Here is a 23,878-nt window from a genome sequence, read left to right on the forward strand (position 1 = left end):
TTGTCAAGAAGTGACTTTTTTTCGTAATTATAATGCCATGGGAAACCTATTTGAGACTTCATCCCACGTTATTGTGGAAAACATCGGAGGGGAAAATTTGTCCCATTTTCAAGGCCGCCTCAGGTCTCCTGGACCCCTGCGAGTGTAATCTGTTCCTGACAATTTCTTACATCCTTGTATCTTATTCACAAGTCAAAGCCAGCTTGGCCAATGAAGTCAAGATCAAAGATCAAAATCGTATTTGTCCTTGGCTCATTTCGCGGTGCATGTCATATTCCCAAAATCTTTGCTTTCTTTTTGGACATGAGCTATGACAGACATGATTGACTATCTACTGAACTACCTCTTACAATTATCTTGGCACTACTGCTACTCTGGCGATTTTAAGGTAGGAACCACTCTTAAAATAGCCAGTTAACCAACATGGTTAACGTCCACATACTTCCATAGCTGGAAGAAGAGACACAGACACAGATCCGGAAAACCTCTAAGGTTGGGTTTGAAGTTACAATCCTTGCAAATATGGAAATGTATCTTTTCATTCAGTTAAATAAATGTCACCTTTCCCCAGTTGATTTGAAGGATTCCTGAAGTCTTGCAGTCTGATGGTGTGGTGTGAAGTATATCAAGAGTGTCTGAACAGTATTTACTCTGCGAGAGACGCAGAGTTCGGCGCTGCATACTGACAAGAAATTTATTTTGAGAATTTAAAGATGCTACGCAGTCATTGATTTTTATTTAAAACCGTTTCCTCGAAGGGCCTCAAGGAAGTTTCATACATTGAGACTCTCCAAATTTTGGAAGGGTTCTGGAATGTGAGGTCATCCATATTAGAGTGGACCAGTTTCTGTGAACCTGGATTTGATAGTCGTTTTATTGGATGCTTGAAACAACTTGACACTGAGTCAGTTCCAGCTGTTCGGCTTTAGGTTTGTGTAAGCACTGTGGAGTTTGCCTTCTGTTAAATTTTAACCTGTATATCTGGCTTCACAGTAGCACTGTTGTAAACTCTTTCCCAAAAAAGAGAAGCATTTCCCTCGCTAAATTGATATAGCAGGGTTATAACAAGCAAAAAATGTGTTGACGGCCACGCCCCGGTTTGTAAGCTGAGGTGTTGTTCAGAAGGAAGTCGTCATCTCGACCGCCTTCTGAAAGCAGATCTGCTCTGAAATGCGTTTCGAGTTGCAGCTGAGCTCTTCGGCTATTAGTGGACTGCATCTCTGGCAGGAAGCCCCGCTGCCATGGTTGCAAACTCAAGGTTCATGCCTCGCTGTCCCTGGGGGCAGAAGTGGAACCTAATCAGGTGTCTTACACAGCTCTGCTATCTTGTGTTGAACCACATGCGAAACACATGAGATACCAGCTTCTGAGTGACGCGTGATATTTGGGGGAATATTTCTGGAAACCGAATCAACTCTCTTAAAACTCTGAAAAGAACTCTTGAATGTGTCCATTATATTTACTCTAGTTTCTTGTGTTTAGATTTATCTCTTGAAATTATCAAGATGCTTGTAGAACACAACACATTATTGGCTAAATGCTATTGGCTGAACTGTTTCTCGAATAAAGGGACCAAGAGAACATCCAATCATATCCTATGAAGTATAACAGTATACCCCTGCTTCATCCCTGCTCAGTCTAGGCGGCACACAGTTTTTTGCATGACGTACCTGGTTGATCCTGTTGGTGCCATATTCCTGTCACAATGATTGTTAAGTCAGAATTTCTGAGGGTAGCGCACCACCATGGCTTAAATCTGCGCTGCCTCACTTTCACAAAAGTGTTTTCTTTTTGAAGATGACACACACATGATCAAATACATTTAAACGAAATGGATACATCAAAACAAATGGATAACGCAATGCATCATGGAGGTGGAAATGAATATTATGGTTTTCGGCTTGTTTTTCACGGTAAAAATCCCGAAAGGACCTCATAACGTCTATAGCCTGTTGCTTGCGGAACTCAAAGTTGCACACCTGGCCAGACATATGAAGTAACCGCGTGAGAATGGCTGGGGGGCGGGCTCTGATGTGTCTGTCACAATTAAAAAAAAGTTTTCATGAAATCTATTTTGGTTCCTTTAAAAGCTCCAACATTACTTGCATTTTGTTTTTTGTTTTACTGCAGTTTGTGTTCATAGCAGACATCATTGGCATTAATGTAAGTAAGTAAGTGAGTTAAGGGGAAGCCTGAAGTCAGATGGCCTTGGAGCTGAGAAGTTTGATTTCCCTCTAAAATTGTTGTTTGACCAGCACCAATTTCTCAGCTTTCTTGCTCGAAATAAAAACATAAAGAGCGATGACAATGGGATTTTTGAGGTTGTGTCCACATGGTTGCCATCCCCATTGGTGGTAATTAATAACAGGAAAATGACCTCTTGGCTTGGTGGTTATTGAAGTTTTAGATGTATTTTGTTGTGATGCCATTTTCCTTAAAACCAGTTGTTGTGTCTGGCTGTTGAACACAACTGAAACATCTCATGTGTTTGGTACATTATTTTAATTGGTGTTTTGCTGCCTGGTTATTGTCTCAACAGCTGAATATAGTTCTTGTGGTTGTGGTCCTTGTGCATATATGGAATCACAACTGCAGATCTATAAAATCCAGGGGATCTCATGTTAATCATAACCTACACCAAAAATGATGACCTTGAGCTAGCTTGAAGTGATGTCGATGTCTGCAAATCACACACAAACACAGATGGAGCCCTTTTTCCAGCCGAACTACAGCGCTGATCTAGATACAATCTTGATGAGGGCATTATGGTAAAGAGACGATGCGGCCCCCAGGGTCTTGTTCAAAACTTTTAGCATGTTTTGGTATGTCAGTTCCTGAGACACAATGAACACAATTACGATCTTGCATTGCGTGTTTTGGATTCACGATTTTGGTCCCTGGAAAGTTCAGGTATGCACACACAAGACAGAACAGTGCTGCTTATATTATTCTTCAAAAATCTCAACAATGACGAAAGATCGTCGTATCTGGAGAATGACTCAGGCTTTTTATTTGAAACACATTTCGCTGTGTCTGCTGTGGTGTTCTCATTACTCAACACGGTTCTGTTTGTCGACACATTTCCACATTTCTATCTCTCAACAAATTATTTCTGTCCGCCTGACATTGTAGTTGCTGAAATGAATCCCGCTTCGGAATTCCCCGGGATGGCGCAGCGGGGCTTTGTTGTGCGGAACATTCTGGCAGGGCTGGAATTGTATCCCACCCCTCTGCTCCTCTTCAGCCCTCCTGCTGCCTGCTCCAGCTATTCTTGGTTTTCCCATAAGGATAAATTCTTGCTGCAAGTGTTTGGCTACAGACCTGCATGGGGAGCCACCCCACAGTGAGGCCACCCTGCTGGCCGAGTCGCGGAAATGACCTCACTGTTGCAGACTAGTCATGCGAAGCACAGGTCTAATTTGGGTCAGTAAGGACAGACTGTTACGCCATTGATGGGAGAGAGTGACAGAAAGTGCATCAGTGGAGTAGCAAGTCACAATCTTCGCCAAAGACCTGACGCTTTGGGGCGTGTGGCATGTCCGCATCTTTTATACAGTTAAAAATAAAACTACACTAAATCAATTAATTTTCATAGCCTGATTCGATACTACCACCAACGAACTGTGGGAGAAAATAAGGTGTAGCGCTCTGCATTCTGCTGGAGACTCAGAGTAGAGCTACTTCATACCTACATTAAGGCATTGTCACCTGTGTTGTCTTCGTCTTCCTCTTGTTCATCCTCTCTACTCAATAAATGTGAGAGAGAGCGAGAAGTCAGTGACTAGTTTTTGCCAGAATGTTAACATGTTCATATATGTCAGTGTTCTGGTGTTATTTATACATTCTAATTAATTCTAACATTGGTTTTCTGCTCAATTGTCGTCTCCTGCAGTTTGAAATCCGTGTAAACTGATTAGGTCTCCAGACTTTGATGTATCACAGCAAAGACTTAATGAATTTATATTGGATCTCATGTGGAGATTAAACCGTAATCGAATTATTATTATTAGCTGCAGCCCTAATACCTCAGTCTTTCACGTTGCTGCATGAAGCCGAAGCTAATTGAGATCTTCAAAGCCCCGTGTCTGACATTATCAACAGCTGCCTGAGTCTTTTTGATTCGCGGCAAGCTAAATTGCTAAGCAGGTCATTGTTTCAAACAAAAGGGAAATGACGAGACCAGACGCTTTAGATTTGATGGGCGCTTTCAGGACTCTCCCTGCTGGCGTTTTCGATTTCCCGAAGTTGGAGACTGTTGTTTTTGAGTCTGTCATGTGCACACATTTTAGCTGTTTTCCAACATCAACTCACTGGAGCACTTTGGATACAGGGTTGGTGTTGTAGATTCTGAGCTAGAGGTCAATAAAATGAATTTGGTCTGTGGTGGCAGCACAATTCTATCATTGTTTGGGCTTTAATCTAATCCTACCCTAACCCACCTAGTTGAGATCAGGTCATGGGGGCAGCAGGTGAAGTGAAGAGGTCCAGACCTTTTTTGTTCCAGGAAGCTCCTGCTGTACAGCTCTTGTATTGAGGTGTTCCTTGGTCAACTGAGTCGTATTATCCCTGTAAGTTATTGAGGGTCTACCCCGGTGCCTTGACCTAGTTTAGTGGTGTGTTCCAGTTCCCTCACTAGCTGGCAGCAGGGAAGTGATGTAACTGCCTTTCAGAAGTCGAAAGTTGACCAGGCTGGTGATAGCCATTGTTAGCATAGTCCACATTGTGGTCACAGATACCGCATGAATATTTCAAAGTGCAGTCAAATATACACAAATATACATGTATCTTGAATTGTGATCTTGGGGTAGAGGTTTCTGAGGACAAAATCATTTTGCCATCTTCATGTTTTCCTTCTTTGAGTGAGTGCACCTTCTGGTTAATTTTGGTACAGAGGAGAAGAAAGAATGGTTGCTTCAGTAACAGAGCAGGAACTGACGTCTACATTGTCCAACGGCACAATGTCGTTAATGCAGACTTGTTAGCGATTGTGGTACCATTTGGTTGTTGAATGTTATGTTATGCTCATATCAAGCCATGTCTATGGTCAACACAAGTCCCGGCTTTGCCGTTTGCTCTGATACGCTTGGCTCCACAAAAGGTTTCACATTCTCTCGATGATGCCTTTTAATTCCTTTCCAAACTGTGAGTTCCAGTCTTCACCTCTCGGAAGCGGCTGCCACCACAAAGCTTTGTGCTGCTCTGTAACTTTACAGTCTGGCCAACCTGACACTACAAAATTCTGCAGATGGGTAGCCACCCGAAATAGAACTTTAAGTGGCTGCTAATGTATGACTGTTACACAATCGTACTGCCGGTGCTCTTGGCCAGCACCTTTCCGTCTGGCGTGGACACTCTGCTCAGCCCTGCAATGTCGAGCATAGAGTTTGAATACAGCTATATAAGGAATGCCATTCTTTGTTTATTAGAGGAGCGTCCACGGCACGCTGCCTGACTTGGGTGTTGAGAAGGAGAACGGGATGAAGAAGTGTGTGTGTTTACGCTTCTTAACGAAATAGTAGTAGTAATTCAAAGCACAGCAGCTGGTTCCTATTAGAGAAGTCAATAAAGTTCTGAAAAATAGATTTTATTTCAGTGTCGTGCTATGGAGAAATGGCCACCAGGATTAAGTGGCTGCATTGGCGCTTCTCCTGATGATCTCTACTCCGGTGGTCGCTGTCATTGGAGTGAGGGGATGGAGTGACGGGGGAGTCTGACGAGGGGCACCACCTGCTGCCGACCTCCAGTCTGGAGACGAAATAGAAGTGTGACCTGTCGTGTGTTTTTACTATCTGCTGACTCTCTTCGTCTCTGGCCTCTCCTGGGAAGCCTGGGTCAAAGTTTGACATTATAAAATACTGATCTGTCAACTATCTGTCCTTAAAATGATGGTATATTGCTGGTTAATGTGGTTAAACTGTGGCTGGACTTTGCGTCGACAGTGGTGAACTACTTCACATGGAAACAACACAAGCGCAGCATTGTCCGATTCAGAAGGAGTTATGGTCGTCTGCTTTCTGGTTGAATGTCCGCCTTGTCCTCGGTCGGCTGACTTGTCTTGCAGGAGCGGAGTGCACCCTCAGGGAAATTACTTGAAGGGGCATCAACGCCCACTCGTCCACCTCTTTGACACCACTGAATGATGCCTCTCCGTTCGTCTCTCATCTCGTTCAAGTCCGACGTCCTCCATTAGCTGAAAGCCGATCTCTGTTTGTCGGGCTGCTAGTCAAACACCAGGTGGAGAATTTATTTGGCTCCTCGTCAGGGAATGTTTGTGCAGAGATTTGGTGATGATGCTGGGGCGGGCAACTTCAATGGCAGCTGGAAGTGGCAGATGGAGACTTGCTCGTTCTTTCTTTTGTAGCTTCATAATGTTTGCTGAGATTGTTGTATGCTCTGTACAGATGATTTCAATGTTGCGGATATCGGTGTCAGGGTCGAGGTTCGTTCACAACAACTGTGAAATGGAGTGCTCTTCGCCTCGGAACTAAGTGGTGGATCATGGAGCCCGATATCTACTGTGGAAGTCCATTAATAGCATATATATATATATATATATATATATGCAGAGACTTTCAATGGAAATCAGGGCTCAGAAAACTGAACTGTAATCTGCAGAACACAAAATAATGAAATACCTGCATGTCAGATTAATCCAAAATATAGAACCCTTGTTTGTGGACAGTTTCTCCTTGTTGGTCACGTATAGTTAAGAGAAGTCGTGACGAGAGGTTTGAAGACACATTTTGGGAGACCAGATTAGTCTGACACATGGAGAGGGAAGTGTTGGGCGAGGAATGTTTTATATTGAGATCCCAGAAGAAATGCGAAGAGACAAGACAATAGACTTTCATGAATATGGTGGAGGAGGACATGAAAAAGATTGTTGTAGCAAGAGGTCAATGTCGGTGGAGCACTTGCTGTGGCAGCCATTGAAGGGACTGGCGTCACTATTGTTACTCACATTGGTACACCCGCAGAAGTAGAGTTTTTTTATACCGTTCTTCTCTAATTTAGACACTTGTGGGAAAGGCAGTTTAGATACTGAAGGCGTTTGTTATAGATGCCACTGTGGTTATATGTGTTGGAAAGATCCCAATGAGACATTTTCACTGACGTAATCTGGTGAAGTGTTGGATTCATCCTGCTCGTCTCATCTTCCCTCCGGTCCCTTCAGTCTCGTATTCTATCTGAAAGATAAGCCTGTGTGCAATCGTCCCCACTCTGCTGAGTGAGCAGAAAACGGTAGCTGCCCCCCACCCCCTCCGTCCTCCAAACATCTCCCTCCTACGGCCCCTTTTTTTTCCTCGAGCCTCATCTCAATCCTAAACTCTGCTTCCAAAACTGTTCATCGTGCTCTCTCATTTGGCCACCCGAAAGTAGTCCTCTCTTAGTTCCGCTCCTTCTCTTATCTCTGTTTCACCACCTCCCACATTCTCTCTTCTCAGTCCTTTTATCTCGCCTGCATGTCAACACTTTGGCTGCATCTAGTTGGCACGTGAGGAATCACATTGGCTACTTTGTGGGCAGTATATCTATGCAGAAGATCCATATTTTCATTTGGAGCCCGCCAATCTATTTTTTTACATCATTAATGACGAACTGGACTGTGTGGGTGAGGGGGTTCCATTGAAGTATGACCAGCTCATGTCCTTGCCTCAAGACAAGCACTGATCTGTGGTAAAGTTATTACAAATATTCATTTGATCCAAATTTTAATTGAACATCATTTTAAGGGCTTTCAGCTGGAGCATTAGAGAGCCAGGGCCTCGGGTGAGATGGACATCCGGTGCTTTTGCAATTTATTCCAAGAAATTAAAGTGCTGAGCGTCGGCTATTAGCAGTAGCCTGTCTCTCTCCTTTTTTAGTCTTTTTCCCAAACATACCCCAGCTGGACTCTTGTGTATCATCCAAGATTAAGTTTGTGTTCCAGTTCTCCTCGTTCGTATCCGCCATGACGTTCGTATCCACCACACTTGTCCCAAACAGTGTAAGAGGGAAGTTCTATGATCACCTATGATCACCCCAATGGTCTTTATATTTTACTTCATAAGAAGTATTTGTTGTTGGTTGGCACCAACGTGAATGAGGGCCCTCTGTGCATTTGTAAAAGTTGCTGCTTTTTGTACCCTGACTAGCTCTGTAATGAGTTCAAGTGGTGGCTATCACAACTTTCACCCCTGATTTAAAGTGAAAACGTGTTTTTTTACTTCTTTTTTTTACTGTCCATGATTCCTGCATTTCATTATATTATATATTTAATGTTCCACCACAGACCTTCATTTTCATTTACCTTCATTTATCAGATAAGTGCACCCAAAGTAACTGTAACCTCGATAACCTTATAACACTTCTCTGTGGTGTGTTCAGAGTTTCTCTATGTCATGAAAACTTTGTGTTTGTTTGCGTACTCCACTGAATGTGAAGAGCACTTTATCATCCTGTTAAATTAGCTGCCACAGTTCTCTGAATCATGAGGCTTTCAGGGACACGGCTTAGGAAACAAAGAGATGCTTTTTCAATCTTCCACATCTGTGGCCGTCACGTGAGTCACCTGACAATGCTTCACAGTGTTTGATTTTGTGAAGGTGAATAGGGTGCGGCTCCCAACAATAGTGGCGATCGGCAGGATTTCACGACTGAGCATTTCTGGAAAAACTGGGCTTGGCCTAACAGGATTGTTCCCTTCACAATGGTGGCGGTTACTTCTCCGGTGATGTTCCCTTGTCTCTCCTCGAGTGCCTCTGAGCAACTACCTGCTATTTAATGGGTTCCTCAGCTCAGCGGTCAGCTTACCTGCCAGCGAACACTGTTAGGCTTTTTAATGCTTTCAGGATATTGTCACTTGTAAAAAAAAAAAAAAAAAGGCTGTTAGTGCGAGGGGAGAGAAGCTCTGATTCTAATTAGGATCTTTGTGGAACAGCAGAGCTGGGGAGTAATTGGGAAGCTAAAATGACTGAGCGACTGCCTGCTGCCGTCTTCCCATGGAGGATTAGAGGACTCTGGTGTCTCCGCGGTCGAGATGCTCAAGAAGATTAGGTCAGTGGCTCCGGAAGAGAAGGTGGTTCGTCATAATCTGCCCGACTGCCAGAGTGAGACGCTGCCTTTTAAGTTCGGACTGCGATGATTAATTGTTCCTTGTAAATAATTCTCTCTCGTATCGTCTCTTGGGCAACCACTGCACTTTTTCTAGACCATTGGTTCAGAGTGTGAACATCAGCAGTCTGTGAGGGCCACAGTGCGACAGATTGTACCTGAGGAGCACTTTTGGTGAAGCGCCAACATCAATGCTTTAAATGAGCAGGGTGCAGCCCGACCTTCTGATGATGATAGCGTGAACGCTCTCCAGACCAGGAGGTCGGAATTATAGTGAACTAGTGTAAGCTTTGTTGAACTGTCTCAGCCAGTTAAAGGAAGACAACGTAAACAGGATTAGCGGAGTAACCAGACAGGTGGACGGCTGCGACTATTGGCATTCACAAACCAAGTGAGTGTTGTTAAAGGTTGAGCTACGTGTTGTGTATCCGAATCCAATCTCTTCTGGTCGACTGATCTATAGTCAAGAACTCCTGACAGAAGAGGCTCTGTCAGATCTAGATTTAAATCTAGACTCAGGAAAAACTAGCAGAGAGCCATCTGAGAGTGAGGGGCCTCGCCGGCTAGTTGTGGGCCAATGGCTACATATATCGAGGTGCTAGTCGTTGTCGGGGGTTTCCACAGAGCTTTCGGACACAGACGAAACAGAGCCATACCACCAGAAACCATGGGGGACAGTGTTGCTGTTAGAAGACAGCAATACATATACAACATATAAGTATGTGATCAGTGATGGTAAAATTGTGAAGACAATAAGATTAATAAAATAAGAAGGTAAGATTCTCTTTGTAGTAGTTTTATGCACATTGGTGATGGATGTTCATTTTATATATGTTTAAGCAGTGACATAATGACTCAAATAGTTATAAAGCTGCATTTCATAAAATTCATAAAAGATTGAGGTTCATGTGTTTTTTAAAACGACGGTAACTCACCCTAGATTCTGTCAACCTGAGTTGGATCTAATACACCTGTCTGCATTTGCATTTGTTGACTACTTTTCCGTACTGCCCACTGCCGGTTGGACCCAACTCTGAGGACCTGCAGTGTGGTGGCCAGAGGTGACCTCAGCTCTATCAGACAGGCGGTCGTAACTCAACGGCTGGCCGTGGCATATTGCTTGTGCTTATCGCAGATGTTTGTGGGGTGTTTTAAGAGCGCTGATAATCAGATGTCTATTTTTAAATTCAATAAAATGTCCTCACATGCTTGATAACATGCCGTAATAATAAATGTGTGGTTGGTGAGTTCCAGGAATCACTTGGGGTCCGTGATCAGCGAGCAGGTCCTGAAGTTAGAGCAGATTATCAAACCGGGTCCAGAATGAAGTGTGAAATCATTTAAGCTGCAACTGTTTGACAGCTGCTGTTGGCGATGTCCACCTGACCCCACCACAGCGGCACAGCCCAGCCCAATTCGCATTTGTCAAATTGTTCAAAGGAAGATCTCAGAGCACGGACGATTAAAGGCAGGAGTAAAGGGCAATTTCCCTCTTTAATAAATTCAAAATAAGTTGATTTTAATCCTCTAATCCTCTGGGCAGACGCTAAGCCTGTGGGTTCTGACCCGACTGTTTGTGTTGGTGTGGAGCTGCGGAGGAAGCAGATTTTCTGTTACAGTCCGTCAGTCACTGATGTTCAACGAGCTCAATATAATATAAGCTTGAAAAGTACTGAGCGAGTGCAGCCAAGCAGAGAGACTGCTGGAAAGTACCGTGTCCCTTACTGTGACTGCTTTTACCCAATTCTGATGATGGTGTTCTTGGACAGACAGTTAGTATATTGTACTTTCGCCAAACATAAATTAATCTGGATTGGAACAAAGATATGGTAACCGTACACATTGTCTTCAAGTAATATATGAAACACCAAATCTATAGAAAGAAAAGGGTCACTGAGGGTGATATTGGTGATATTAAAAGACTGTGCCCACAAACTTGTTACATTTCTCTTCTGATCGAAACTTGACCTTCTGCAGGTGGTAGAACTTTATTATTCAACCATACAGCCACCAGGAGGAAGCAGCGTTCTGCTGGCTGTTGAGAAAAAAAATCTGGATAACAAAATAAAATACTGAAGCCCCAAAGTATTAAAAAAAAGAATAAATAAGCTGAAGGCTTTAATTAGAAGGGAACAAAATATATTTGGCATAAGCATTGTGAGAACATGGATAAGTAAAATTATGAAAACATCCAACAAAGAATGAAGAGGAAAGAGTGTCTGAAGGCGCACCATTATACACATTTAAAAAATCTTTTTAAAAGGAAAATGTAAAAAGGTTTTTTTTAAAGTCTAGAAACTGAAAACCATCAGAAAGAAATTAAATAAAATATTCACTGCAAGAAGAATACTAAGAATGCTAAGAATACTAATAGACAAAGTAAAAAGATTCAGATTTTTTTTTTAAGGTTGCTGTAAAGTCAAGTCATCCAGGTGAAAAGTAGATCCCTTGAGTGAGTTTTCGAGCCTCTCCATGACTTCCAGCCTCGTGTTGATAATGGGAGAGTTGGGGGCAGGAGGGTCTCTGGCATTTTGTGGGACGGCCCTTTAGGGTCGTAGGCCGGTTAATGGTGCACGACTAGTAAAGATTTAAGTGGTGATTTGCCCCCTCCCCTCTATTTGTCTTTGTCTGTTGTAGACACAAGCTTCTTCTTCCGTGCAGTTCCTACATTGGTAATCTGCTTAAACTTCAGGTCGTCTTTTCTCTTGAGCTCTCTTAAGTCTCCTTATTTTGTGCGTCAGTGATTGTAAAATATATTTTGTGGTATTCAGCTCAGTCCTGTTCAGCGAGTCTTGACTATTTCTGTGCATCATTACTGCGGAACATTGGCTTCAAAGAGCAATTGCAGAAAACATGAGGATTTGTTGTGAGGCTATAAAAGCATCGCCGCTAATCCCCGACATTTGCGATTTGGTGTTGCAGACTGTTGGCTTCTCTGCGACAGATTTCAGCCACCAACCACTTTATGAGGTCCCGCTGCCGCTGACGACTGAACCCCGTCATGCCAGATTGTTGTCCATATTGACACGACGGCATGGCTTTATAAATTTCTTGTTACGCAATATCCCTAAGGTCCTTCTCCTCTCACAGACCACAAATGATGATGCTGTCTCTCTTTCCTGTCCTGAACAGTTGGTCTTGTTTGTCTTTGACTGGTTATGGAGGAGAAGGAGAGGTGCCTTATATTTAATAGGATGCATCAATAGAACAGATATGAATCCTTTGAGGCCATCTGTGTCCCCCTGAATGAAACTATGGGGCCCTTGCTAGTGACAAAGAGTGCAACTTAGCACTAGGAAATATATTTTTTGTCCAGCTTTTTCGTATTTTTCACACGTGAACTTATTCTGTTCAAACTTATTCTGTTGAACTTATTCACATTTATTAATGTCCAGTAGCTATAAAAAGTGTATTGACACAGTAAATGTTTTCAATCTCTTTCAAGCGATTTAACCTCACTGATCACATACGTCCATGTGTTCTTCATGTTGGTATTGCAGTTCACCAATATCCAGGGGCAGCACCACATAGTCAAAAGTTTATGACAACAACACACTCCAAAACAAACTGAATTGATCATGTATCTCTTACGCTAAAGAGTTAAACGGACGCAGCATTGTCGGGGGCGGTGGTTGGTGAGGCTGGTAATATACATTGCAACTGGAAGACAGAGAATTTCCCCCATTGTTATGTCTTCTTCGTGTCTCATTAGAGCCACGTGTCAGGTAGTAACAGAAACACTGCCCCCACTTTTTCCTGTGGTACTGCTCTGGCCTATCTCCATAAGCTTTTTGGAAATGTGGCGAAATACGGACTAAAGGAATGTATGAGCACGGACAGAAGTCCGTCCGTATATGTACATAACTTTGAGCATAAAAGGGCCTTTAAGTGTAAATATGTCAGTGTGTGTACTTTGAGGGGGTCCTCTCTGACCCCAGGTATAAAAAATAAAAATGAACGTTTAGAGGTATAATCATGAAATGAACGAAGGTAAAATGTTTTTAACGAAAATCTAAAATTTCTATCAACCTTCAATAGCTTGTGTCAGCAAGTCAAAGATCAGTTATTTGGAATTCCTATGCTTTTAAGTGTTGACTCACCCAATACATTTCTTGAAATGCTTCTCAAACCAATGGAGATTTTTGGTTTTGGAACCATTGTCAATGCTCTTCTCGTCCTCCTCCTGTTCGGTTTCGATTCCATTCAAGGAACTGGGAGTCAAGCTGAACTGGGAGCAGGACGGTGTGTAATTGAATTAGAGCGCCCCTCTTACCCACCACCCGACCCTCTCCCTCTTCACTGTGCAAGGGCAGGACTAATCATTGAGAATCTGTGCAGTCCCAGGAGAGGGTTGAATGTTTGCCTTGTATAGAAGAAAGACGAGACGCTCTCTGTGTGTGTCCCGTCTGTGTGTGCGTCTATTTCTGTGTGTTCATGTGGTTGTGTGGTGTTTGATTTCCAAAGATTGTCTATACCTAGAAGAGATTAAATGGACAGAGAGCTGTCGACCCCCGGACCCCTGAAGTAGCAACGTAACGTGTGCGACTTGGAGTGTATGTAACGTGACGTAAGGCAGCAGCTGCTCTCCAGATGTCGTCTCTTCTCTCCAAGAATTCAATAATGATACCAGAATAGTAAAAGATGAAACTTAAAGAACACTTCATTTGCAGAGTGCCTTGTTTTGATTAGAACGCCGGGAGAATTTGTGCTGAAATTGTCAAGCTTTGCGTCCGATCACCACACATGACAGATGTTGCAGATGTGTAAAACTTCTGTGGGTAATTTGGCTGCGTCGTCCTTAAATGGTATTTATTACTGTTTAAATCTTAATGTGCTCATTTGATTGCTGCAATTAATTATCAAAATCTGTTTTAAGCTGATGGAAAACATTGTTCTGAAAAACGCGCTTTTAATGTATCGTCAACTTCCTTCTCATTTCAGGGTCTACATACTTTTCCCGTCTTGGATTCACAGAAATCTTGAGGTTTGTTCTTAGAGATGATGAGAAACAGACTTGTTAAAATCTATCTGGGGTATATGTCACAAAAAGTTGTCTTTAGTGAGTGAAAATTTGATTTGTCCAACTCACTCTTCGTTGGTATGGAACATGAGTACAGTCTTCATTCCTACCAGGACAGTACACACCTCACAAAAGTGCCGCAGATCCTGTCTCAGCCTCCCTGTAGTCCACATTCATAGGTATAAACATAAAACATATATATATATATATATATATATATATATATATATATATATATATATATATATATATAATTAGTGCTCCCCGTCTGTCCCTGTCACTGGATCATTCATGAGAGGAAAGTGTTGACCATCTCTGTCCCTTCTTGGTCAGTTTGCTAAGCTAAGTGTTTCGGCATTTATTTTATCAACTTACTTGAGTCAACTCCAATCATTACAAAACCACAACAGAATCCAACTAGAGGATATATATAGAGGATATATAGGAGAAGCTGATTGCAAAGCCAAACCCACCGGTTCTAGCGTCCAGCAGCATTTGACTGTTGTGATTTATTTCTGGTTTACGAGGAGAACATTTTGTTTGACGTCTCTAAAGCTATATTTCCACTGTTTTGAGCTTGAACGAAGAGAGAGAAATAAGCTTCTTATGTGGACCGCAAAGACTAGACGACATGGGATCGAATTGCTGGCAATTGTTCAGCTTTACCAGAATAGGGATTTTTGTAGACCAGGATGGTGACGTCAGGGTAAACAAATGCTTCTGGTCACCAGATTGGAGATAAAAGAGGCTCATTCTCACTTTACGAGGAAGCTCCAGTGATCTTTCTCAGTAATCTTTCTCTTGCAAAAAAATTAATTTATATGTGTCGAAGTATTGGTCATGTCTGTAATCGGTAGTCTCTTGGTCCACACACACCTTAGGTCTATAGAGTATCAGAGTACAGTACACGGTTCTCACCACTTTCGTTCAAATAGTTTTACATTTGTTCATTATACACTGCTGACTGGATAGATATTTCCATTCAGCTGTTTATGTGCTTCATGTGCTCTGATGCTGCATCTGATGTCTTTTTTTTTTTTAATCAATTGTGAAGGACAAGTTACCGCCACCAAGTTGTTTTTTTTTTTTCCTACACTACAGAGTCTATCTATGCGGCCATTGTTGCATTATCTCCATTTTGGTGTTCTCCTTTAATACTTTTAGATCCTCTTCCCTATTGATACAATTAATGGCATCTGCAAACAGCACATGGTTCATTTGTTATTTCGGACATGGTGCGTAGATCAGAGAACAAAGTCCAGAATCAACACTTTGTGCTGGTGGTTCAACACCATCACTATCCTGGATTGATCAAAATATGTTTCTGCTTTCAAGAATACTTGCTAGTTTCAGAATAAAATTAAATATAAGTAGAACTGTGTCATGTTTTTTCTGTCTAATTCCTTTGCAGTTTGCTCCCCAGTACTTAAGTGGCATAGAGTCCCGGTCTGTAGTCAAGTGTGACTCGCAAGGCTAGCTAGCCCTCCTTCACCATCAGTGGAGAAAGATTTGTACTGAATGATGCGCTCTGCTGTTCTACTCATCGTTGTCCGTAAAAATGTCCCCTCCATAGTCGGACCAAGATTACTTCTATTTCCATGGACCCAAAATTGTCTCAATTATCTACCATGCATTTTCAAAGTCTGACCTTATACCGGGGGGGTCATGTACAGTAATCATAGTCATTGCTGTTTGCCAGTGGGGTGGATGCAACTTATTTGAACCGTTAAATCAGTTCACTTGTGCACTGATTTAGGAGGTTACAAACCTGGTCCAACTTCCAAGGGCAGAAACATTCACTGGAGTCTGTTTGTTATGTTTCAGTTTGCGGCCCCAAGTGAATGTTCAGCCATCGGCTTCTGTTTAGTCCGCCCACTGGGAGTGAGATTAAACATGACAAAATCTGTCTATCACTTGGGTTGTTTGGCTCCTGAGCCGCACCGTGACAGCGTCTTTGTGTTAAAGTCTCATACTGGAGCTCGGTCCGACTGTGCGGACGATGTGTGGTGAGATTGAATCACCCTATGGGGTTTTTAATCAAGCCTCATTTTTGGGGCTCCATGGTAGTGTTACCTCGACGCCGTCTGGCTGCTCCCACCTTAACCCCACGGTGAGGTTAATGAGGCAGCGGGACGGCTGTGACAGTGAATTCCTTAAGAGATTCAGGCTTCATGAGACTTTGCTTATAATTGATCCCTGTCTAAATGAACACACTTTCTTAATCATGCGTTACAAGTCTTGATACCAAATGTAGTTTTTATTAGCACTATTTGCTCGACGATAAAAGAAATGTCGCACTTAATCAGCAGGTTCAATAAATTAGCCAGCTGCTCACGGCAAAGCCCCTCAGGCGTGGAGGGGAGAGGCTCCGGAATGCAAATGTCTCTTAAGTCACTTTTCCTGAACACTGAACAAGTCCTTAAATATCTGCTATCACACTGGGTTCCACACCTTCCACAGATTCCTGTGCTATTGTACCGCCGCTTGATCTGTTAACTCCCCGCACCCCCTCCCCCATCTGCGGATTTGGGTGGTTTATTGTTACATGAGCCAGAGCTGCTTGATAACCATTTATTATCGTGGAATGTGGTCGTTTTGGAATTCAGCTCGGAGTTGCAGGTGAAAGTTTTGAGGGCATTGATGTGTTCTGCAGGACGGTGAACTTTGAGAGGAAGTGTGGGTTGATGACGTTTGATGTTGATGTTTTGTGTGTTTTGAATGAAACTCGAGTGAAGTCATAGTCGTAATACTTGTTTTATGAGAACATAAAATATGAAAAATTTGAATTGATTGCAGCAAAGAGACCACAGGGTAGTGTTGAGTCATGTTACATACATGTCACAACATTTATTTATTTATTTTTTAAACATTCACAAAACAGTGGAGGAGATGGGGTGTTAGGTGTACTGGACCTCGACATCCTGCTTGCTGTTAGGCAGCTTTTAGCCTCCAATTGTTGAATGGAAAAAAAAAAACAACTTTTTTTGGTTAAAAAAAAAAATTAATCCTCATCTGTCACTAAAACAGTGCTCATTTCATTATGGCAGTAGACACTCATTGTGATTATTTCTCAAAGATCTCTTTAAACCTCGGGTGTGAACTTGTAGAAAATACTTCTTTCGTCTTCACACCAATGTCAAAAAAACTCCATGTTTTCATTTGTTCAGTTTTGTTTTTACATCAGTTGATTATTATTTTTTTTAATATCAAACTTTAGACTTGGTATGTGAAAACATTTCTCCTGTTATGAAATTGAATAGTTTCTGTTATTGTCAGTCTGCTGGTGAAATGTGCTCTCACCCCTTGACCTATCCCAATAATGCACTGCAGCCACGAAAGCTCTGATAACCCAACAAACTTGATCCATCTTAATTTTAGTGTATTAGCCATTTTCTCAATTGTACTGTATTTTACGATATTATAGCTAAAGCCACCGTGACGTTCAAATTTCCCCAGGGTGCAAGTATAGTGAGCATGGCATTATTTTATAAATATTATTTAGGGCTGTAGAAACTAAATCTATGTATAATTATGACTTCCTGTTGAGTCATGGTTTGATGGATGTGGCCGGACCAGATAGACCAAGTGAGTCACAGTGGAATCAGTTACCTCAACACTGGAGTATTTGCCCGCTTCCTGCTCGAGTCACAGTCACATACACCAGTTTGTTGCTGCGAGGGTCGACGGTCATTAACCATGTGGGGCTTTGGCTTTCATCAGAATGCAGCTGTTAGCGCTTGACTTCCTCATTCTTCATAGTTTCAGGGATGAAGCTAATCTCGCGATCTTCGTTTGGTTCTGACGAGTCGAGGTTCTTCTCTTACGCTCTACCTTGAGAGTCTCTCACTCGTCCGACATCAGTCTCCGCTCTGTCAGTGAAGCTCCGCAGCCATTAACTCTGACTCTGAGCAGGATGCGGTGCCGGCTGGACAGGTGCAATAACCCGGAGAGTGAAATATTCCACTCATCCTTGAATTGATGCTCTCATCCTGAATATTTTACTGCCGCAGAGGGGCCCCGGCAGGCCGTAGTGACACATGTAGAATAGGTATTCATGGATTCACAGCGGGGACGGCTTCCCTGTCTGACTAATATATTTTTGTTGAGGGTTTTAAGTGGAAGACTGGCAGGAAAACATCCTCATGAAAATAGAGGTCCCATCATAGAAGTTATGTCCTTAAAATAAAAGACATTACAATTCGACTAAAACCATGTATCATTTTCTGTCCTCAGAGGTGCAGTGTACTGTTGTATATTGTTCATATTCAAACCTTTGTCAACTCTCACTCATCGTCTCGGGGGGCGTTTCAGTCACTTAGCCAACATGAAATGAATAGTCGTGACAGAGCATCGACCGCCGGTGAGTTATATGATTTGCGAGGCAACCGTGTAACGAGAGCCACATTTTTGTTTTTCAACGCTGTCGGGGGCTTCTGAGACCTTTTCCACAACCACCACCGGCTCGTTCCAAAACAAATTTCATTTTAATTGAATCTCATGTAGCTGCTGTGTTTGGTTAAGAAAAAGCCCAGAGTGACCCCGATAACTGCTGCTGCTACTTTACTAGAGAAGCTCAAATATTTGCTCAGAGCATCTCTAACTAGAGCAGAGGGAATCTGGTAATTGGCTCTGATGTGGAGGGAAGTGGACTGTGTATTTGTGTGCGAGTGTGTGTTGCAATTGGGTTGGGTTTCCTTGAAATAAATCATTACTGCCGTAATTCAGTAGAGCCTTTAATTATAGATTTGTAAATGCTCCAGTGCTTCAGTTTGGAGAGTTAAAGGGCACTTTGCACCAGTAGAATTGAGTATTTTAAGACCAGATACCAGTGCTGCATTGTTTTTGGTCAAACATGAATTGTGTGTATTGAATTTTCTGTGGTGATGTTGACTCCATCCAGCTGAGGCCTTCAACCCGCAGCTGGAATTGTTTACCGCTGAATGTGTAGATGTCCGATTCAGGTCAGCTTTTCTAATTCTTAGACCGTGGTTCTTGGTTAGAAAAGAGTGGACTTGACTGTCCTGAGATGTGTTCCATCTCCAATCCTGTTTAGCATGGGAAAGGTGAAGGTGCAGTGTCGTCTAAATTGGTCTGTCATGGTGACAGCCTGAGTGAGGGGGTCTTGACAGGATGCCTGGTATGTCCAGGACCAACCCAGGACACATCACATCTCACAGTTCACTTGACAACACCTTGGTATTTCTCTTGTCACGCTGGACTTTTTCAGTACAAGTCGAGAGTTAGTTTACAGGTCGACTGCTCTGTTAATTCAATCTGTATCTTTAATGGAAGAAAGTTTGGCTAATGGCCGTATCTTGCAGTAAGATGCGTATCCCTATAGATGAGTGGTGATATGATATATTGTGATACTGTAAGTTCAGCAATATATCCACCCCCCCATTTTAAGGGGGGGAATCAGATAATGCAGTCCTAATGACTGTAGTCCAGTTAGACTTTCAGTTATTTCGCAGTCCAGTAGAGGAATAAATAGCACCCTTGGTCAAAAGAATAAGTGCCGAAAGATACAATATCGCAGCATCAAGTATTACAAAATTTGAGGGAATTAATATTTTCTACCACCCCTGGTAGCCATAGGTAATAACAAAACAGACAAGGTTAATGCGAGCCACCGGTCAGACTAACATCAGTAAACTGATGGTTTTTGATGAACTGAACAATCTTGATATTCCTGCCAGATTTATATCGACATTAATAGGGTGCCATATGACGGTACTGAAAAACGTGTTGTCTTTTGTTCCCAATATTTTCAATAATTCTGACCCTCATAGGATGGAGTTTGTTTGTTTGGTCCAGAATACAAAGTTTTTTCAGGCACTTTTTCAGAGTCTTTTTGGGTTTCAAAGCGTGTGGCTGCATTATTCAGTTCACACATTAATTGATTTCTTTCAAGAATTATTGACAAGTTTAACTTATTGTCAGCTGTCAACATTTTCAATATCAATGTTAATCAAAGATCTCTATCTTTGTCTTGAACTAAAACTCTGGAGAATCCTTTCTGCAAGGTAATTCCAGGTTTTAATTTGCTTCTGTAATCTGCTTAAATTTGTAATCGACTTTGTAATTGCCTGAGAAAACATAACAGAGACTTTATTTTGAGCAGCAGGAAAAGAATGATTGAAACTTCATTAGAAGCGTTCAGTGGGGGATGATCAGACACAGACTTGTATGATCAACACTCACTTTCCTCTCTGTCAAGATTTAAATAATTCAAGTGAAACCTACTTCTAGCTACTTAAATGTTTTTATTTGAAACTATTCAATCAATGCTCCCCTTAAACGGAAAAGTACTTCCTTATACCGTTCTGAATGAAACTCTTTCACATTAAAGAAAAAAAAAATGTTTTTTTTGTTTCTCATCCTCTTCGTCTCTTTCTTCTCTCTCCTCAGCTGTAAGGATCAGCAGACGTTCAACGCTCCGATAAATCTGGTAAGAATACCATTGCAGTCAGTGACTGTACAGCCGTCAAGCAGAAAATGTGTAATTCTCCCAAATGAACTGTGAAATGGAAGGTTTTTTTTCTTTTCTTGACACTGTGTTGTTGCCGCTGCAGAAAGCTTTGATACGTTTTATGTTGAGCCAGTGCTGGTTATGAATGATAAGAGTGCCTCACGATTTCCATGACAAATGTCGGAGAATTTGCTGCTGACGATTGTGTTTAGATGTCGGCATCGGAGTGCTCCGGTCTTGTCTTGGCATCTGCGATCCTAGTCCTGCTGTCGAGCACCATCGGGGTGGAACGGGCTGACTGTTGCCTGTTAACTTTCATTTATATGGTTGGTGACCGCTGCATGTCATGGAAAATACTTGAAGTTTTACACAATTAGCTTGTAATAACTGAACAAAGTCTGTTGTAAGAAGTCTCTTCAATATGTGATGTCTTTTTTGCTGAATGCAGTTTAGGACTGAACTTAACCGTGTAACTCCAACCTCAACAAAGCATTAGAGCAAATTCTCAGTCTTTCAAACCCATAGCACCAAGTTCAGCCCCTGAAGAGGATGTGAACAGAAGGAAGACTAAAAGTTTGGATTGTACACTTGGTGGTTGTGTCATTTGTCAGGGCGTTGTGCTAATTCTGTTCACAGCTCTGTGGCACAGGTCACACTCGCAGTAGCTCTCACCTCCCTATCTGTCCGGCAGCCTCTGGGAGATATCATTACTAAACTAGAATCTCGGTCCACACAATTATGTGGACCGTTTTAGGATAAAATTGTGTCATGTTTGAAATGTTCTTTATTGTATTGCAAGTTTATTTTTTCTAATGAGCAAGTCACAGAGGTTAATTCACCAACAGCATCTGGTGTTGGGCCACTCTAATGAGCTCTAATGTTGGTTTGCTTCAGTAAATGACCAGATTTGAGCTCAATTGATTTTACATTCCAGTTGTATTGAGAGAGCAGGTTCGGTGTGTTCCTTCTGAAGGGCTGAGACGTGGAGGTTTCACCTCCGTTAATTAACTGCAGCCCTGTGCGTGGTTGACTTGACTCCATTTTCTCGCTTGCTGGCAGGAAGACGAGGAAAAACGAATTAGTCTCGTGCTGTGATTTTATGGACATTCTCACAGTGGCTGCTCCAGCTACAGTGTTTGGTGTTGAGTGGGTCTTTTAGAGCATTAGAATATCGAGACATGACGTCACTATAAAGAGCCGCCTTGGTTGAGATGCTAAGTTAGAGCTGCTGAATCGCGTGTCACCAATTGTGTTCTGTGCCATGGACAGAGGTGAAATAGTAAAATGTATTTTTAGGCTAAGCACAGATATTCTTTCATTTACTTTAAATATAATTTTGTTTGCCTCTCGCCCTTTAACCTTTTGGTCCCCTATGTGGTCGAGTTTGACACCTTTAGTCCCAAGGCATCACAAAGGTAGTACAGGCCAATCACGGGACTTGCAATCTCGCAACCATTGCTATTTCTGCCTTGTTAGCTAGTTAGTTGGTGGCAAGACTCAAGGGGTTTGGACATGTGGAAGGAGAAACGGACCATGTAACTGTTGACCACTGAGATTTGTTAATTACTTAACATTCTATTTTTGTTTTGGTTAACTTATTAGCCTTTTTTTGTCTTCAACTGGATTACATTTCAACCCCGGTCTTTGGCCTAGCCTCTCCAAGACTTAACCTCCGGTGGCCCCTGAGGCCTCTGAGCTAGAGTGATCAGATGGTGTTTTGACAGCATCGTACATTCCACAACATGAAAATATCACAACAGATATTTTTGGTCATTCCACAAATGTTCTAGTCTCTATTTGACAACCATTTTTACTTTTTTTTATTCTTTACCTTTCTTCCACGAACATATATTTCTATTGATAAAACAACCCAGAATAACAGTTGTACTTCTTGGCATCATCATTTGACAATTGATTGTTTAGGTTGGTGTCCTATTTTTTATTTCTACAGCATTCAGCGTGATCTCCACCATTGGTAGACAAAACAAAGGAGCAATTACTGACATGCCTTGTTTTGTTTTGATGCCAGCCTCCTCTTGAGGACATATTGCTGCCTCTGGAGGTCTGACTTTTTGATTAAGCAAATTTAATTAGATGCATACTCATGCGATCAGAATCCTAACTAGACTGTAATCATCATCAATCTATATTTGTATAGCATCTTTCTGAAGCCTGTCCTCAACGTACTTTATAGACAAAGCAGAGCAGATGAATGCTGTCGACCTGCAGAGACATGAATGTGGTGGCCTAGTGTCTCAGCGAGATAGAAGTTCAGACCACATTATATAGAAGCAAGCCTATACAAATGAGTGTTTTAAAGGTGGATGTACATGTTGTGTTCATGATCTCTTCTGGCAGGCAGAGAGGAGGAGCCCAGTATAAATCCTCCGTCACAAACACGCTGCTATTGATTCTCTGAAGGCTGCTGAAATAAAACACTTAGTATTAAGATAAATACTAAGGTCATGGTTCAATAACAGACTAGAGTTGTACAAACCCTTCGGCGACGCACAGACAGAAGATTAATCTGGCAGAATGGTGAGGTTCTGGTACATATCTCAGTGTACAGCTTTCTGGGTCAGGACCAGATTTTACTCACAGATTTAAGTGTTGTATCATGATGGAAGAAGGAGAAACGATTTGGCCTCTCATGGAACGTAGCATTATATTTCAATTCTTCCCATAACAGTCACCCGCTGATGCAGCGATCACAGAAGAGCTGTCTTGTGTTTGGCCAGATGGCCTCAGTCAGATTTTTTTTTCCCACCCACTTTTGAAATTCTGGACCTTATGAAGGCAAGTGGTGAAACCCAGATCCAATGTTGGATGAAAAAACGAGGTATAAAAAAGTCATACAGGTTTTAAATCAAAAGTTGTGAAAGCGTTTTAACTATCCTGAAAATTAGGAAGAGATTTCGCACCCAGCGTTTTGACATGACAGCAGCCGATGACCGAAGCTGTGCCTTTTTTTCTTTAGTTCATCGCTCATGAGTATTTATTACTCTTTTCATGATGGTTAAGTCCAAGTCAGTAAGTTTAAAATCCAGACCCACCAGACTCTCTAACATCCAGCAGCAGGTGTGGACATTGATTTCATGCATCAGAGGCCCCAAGTGTCAGCAGCCACATGTGACTCTGGCCAGATGTTGTGGACCTACTGAGTCAACAAAGCAGCATTAAGTTGCTGTGCTGCTCGCTGGACTTAATGATGCATTTATCTGGATGAGATTAGCCCAGAATTTTCTCCTCATCTGCACTGTTAAATGGTGTACAATGTTTTATGAAAGTGAGAAACA

The 23,878-nt window shown here is 42.1% G+C and overlaps 1 protein-coding gene across 3 annotated transcripts in view; it reads left to right on the forward strand.

Annotated features, from left to right (window-relative positions):
* Positions 1–23,878, forward strand: part of LOC128758525 (talin-2) — a 90,344-nt gene that overhangs the window by 6,213 nt on the left and 60,253 nt on the right. For 2 of the 3 annotated variants that reach the window (XM_053864549.1, XM_053864551.1), the window contains exon 2: positions 20,522–20,561. The gene's annotated coding sequence lies outside the window, so the exon portion shown is untranslated. Of the gene's footprint in view, positions 1–14,034; positions 14,078–20,521; positions 20,562–23,878 lie in introns of all 3 variants that reach the window. The other variant, XM_053864550.1, reaches the window with a different exon arrangement.

The sequence above is a fragment of the Synchiropus splendidus genome, chromosome 5 (assembly GCF_027744825.2).
Source record: "Synchiropus splendidus isolate RoL2022-P1 chromosome 5, RoL_Sspl_1.0, whole genome shotgun sequence".
Lineage (NCBI taxonomy): Eukaryota > Metazoa > Chordata > Actinopteri > Syngnathiformes > Callionymidae > Synchiropus > Synchiropus splendidus.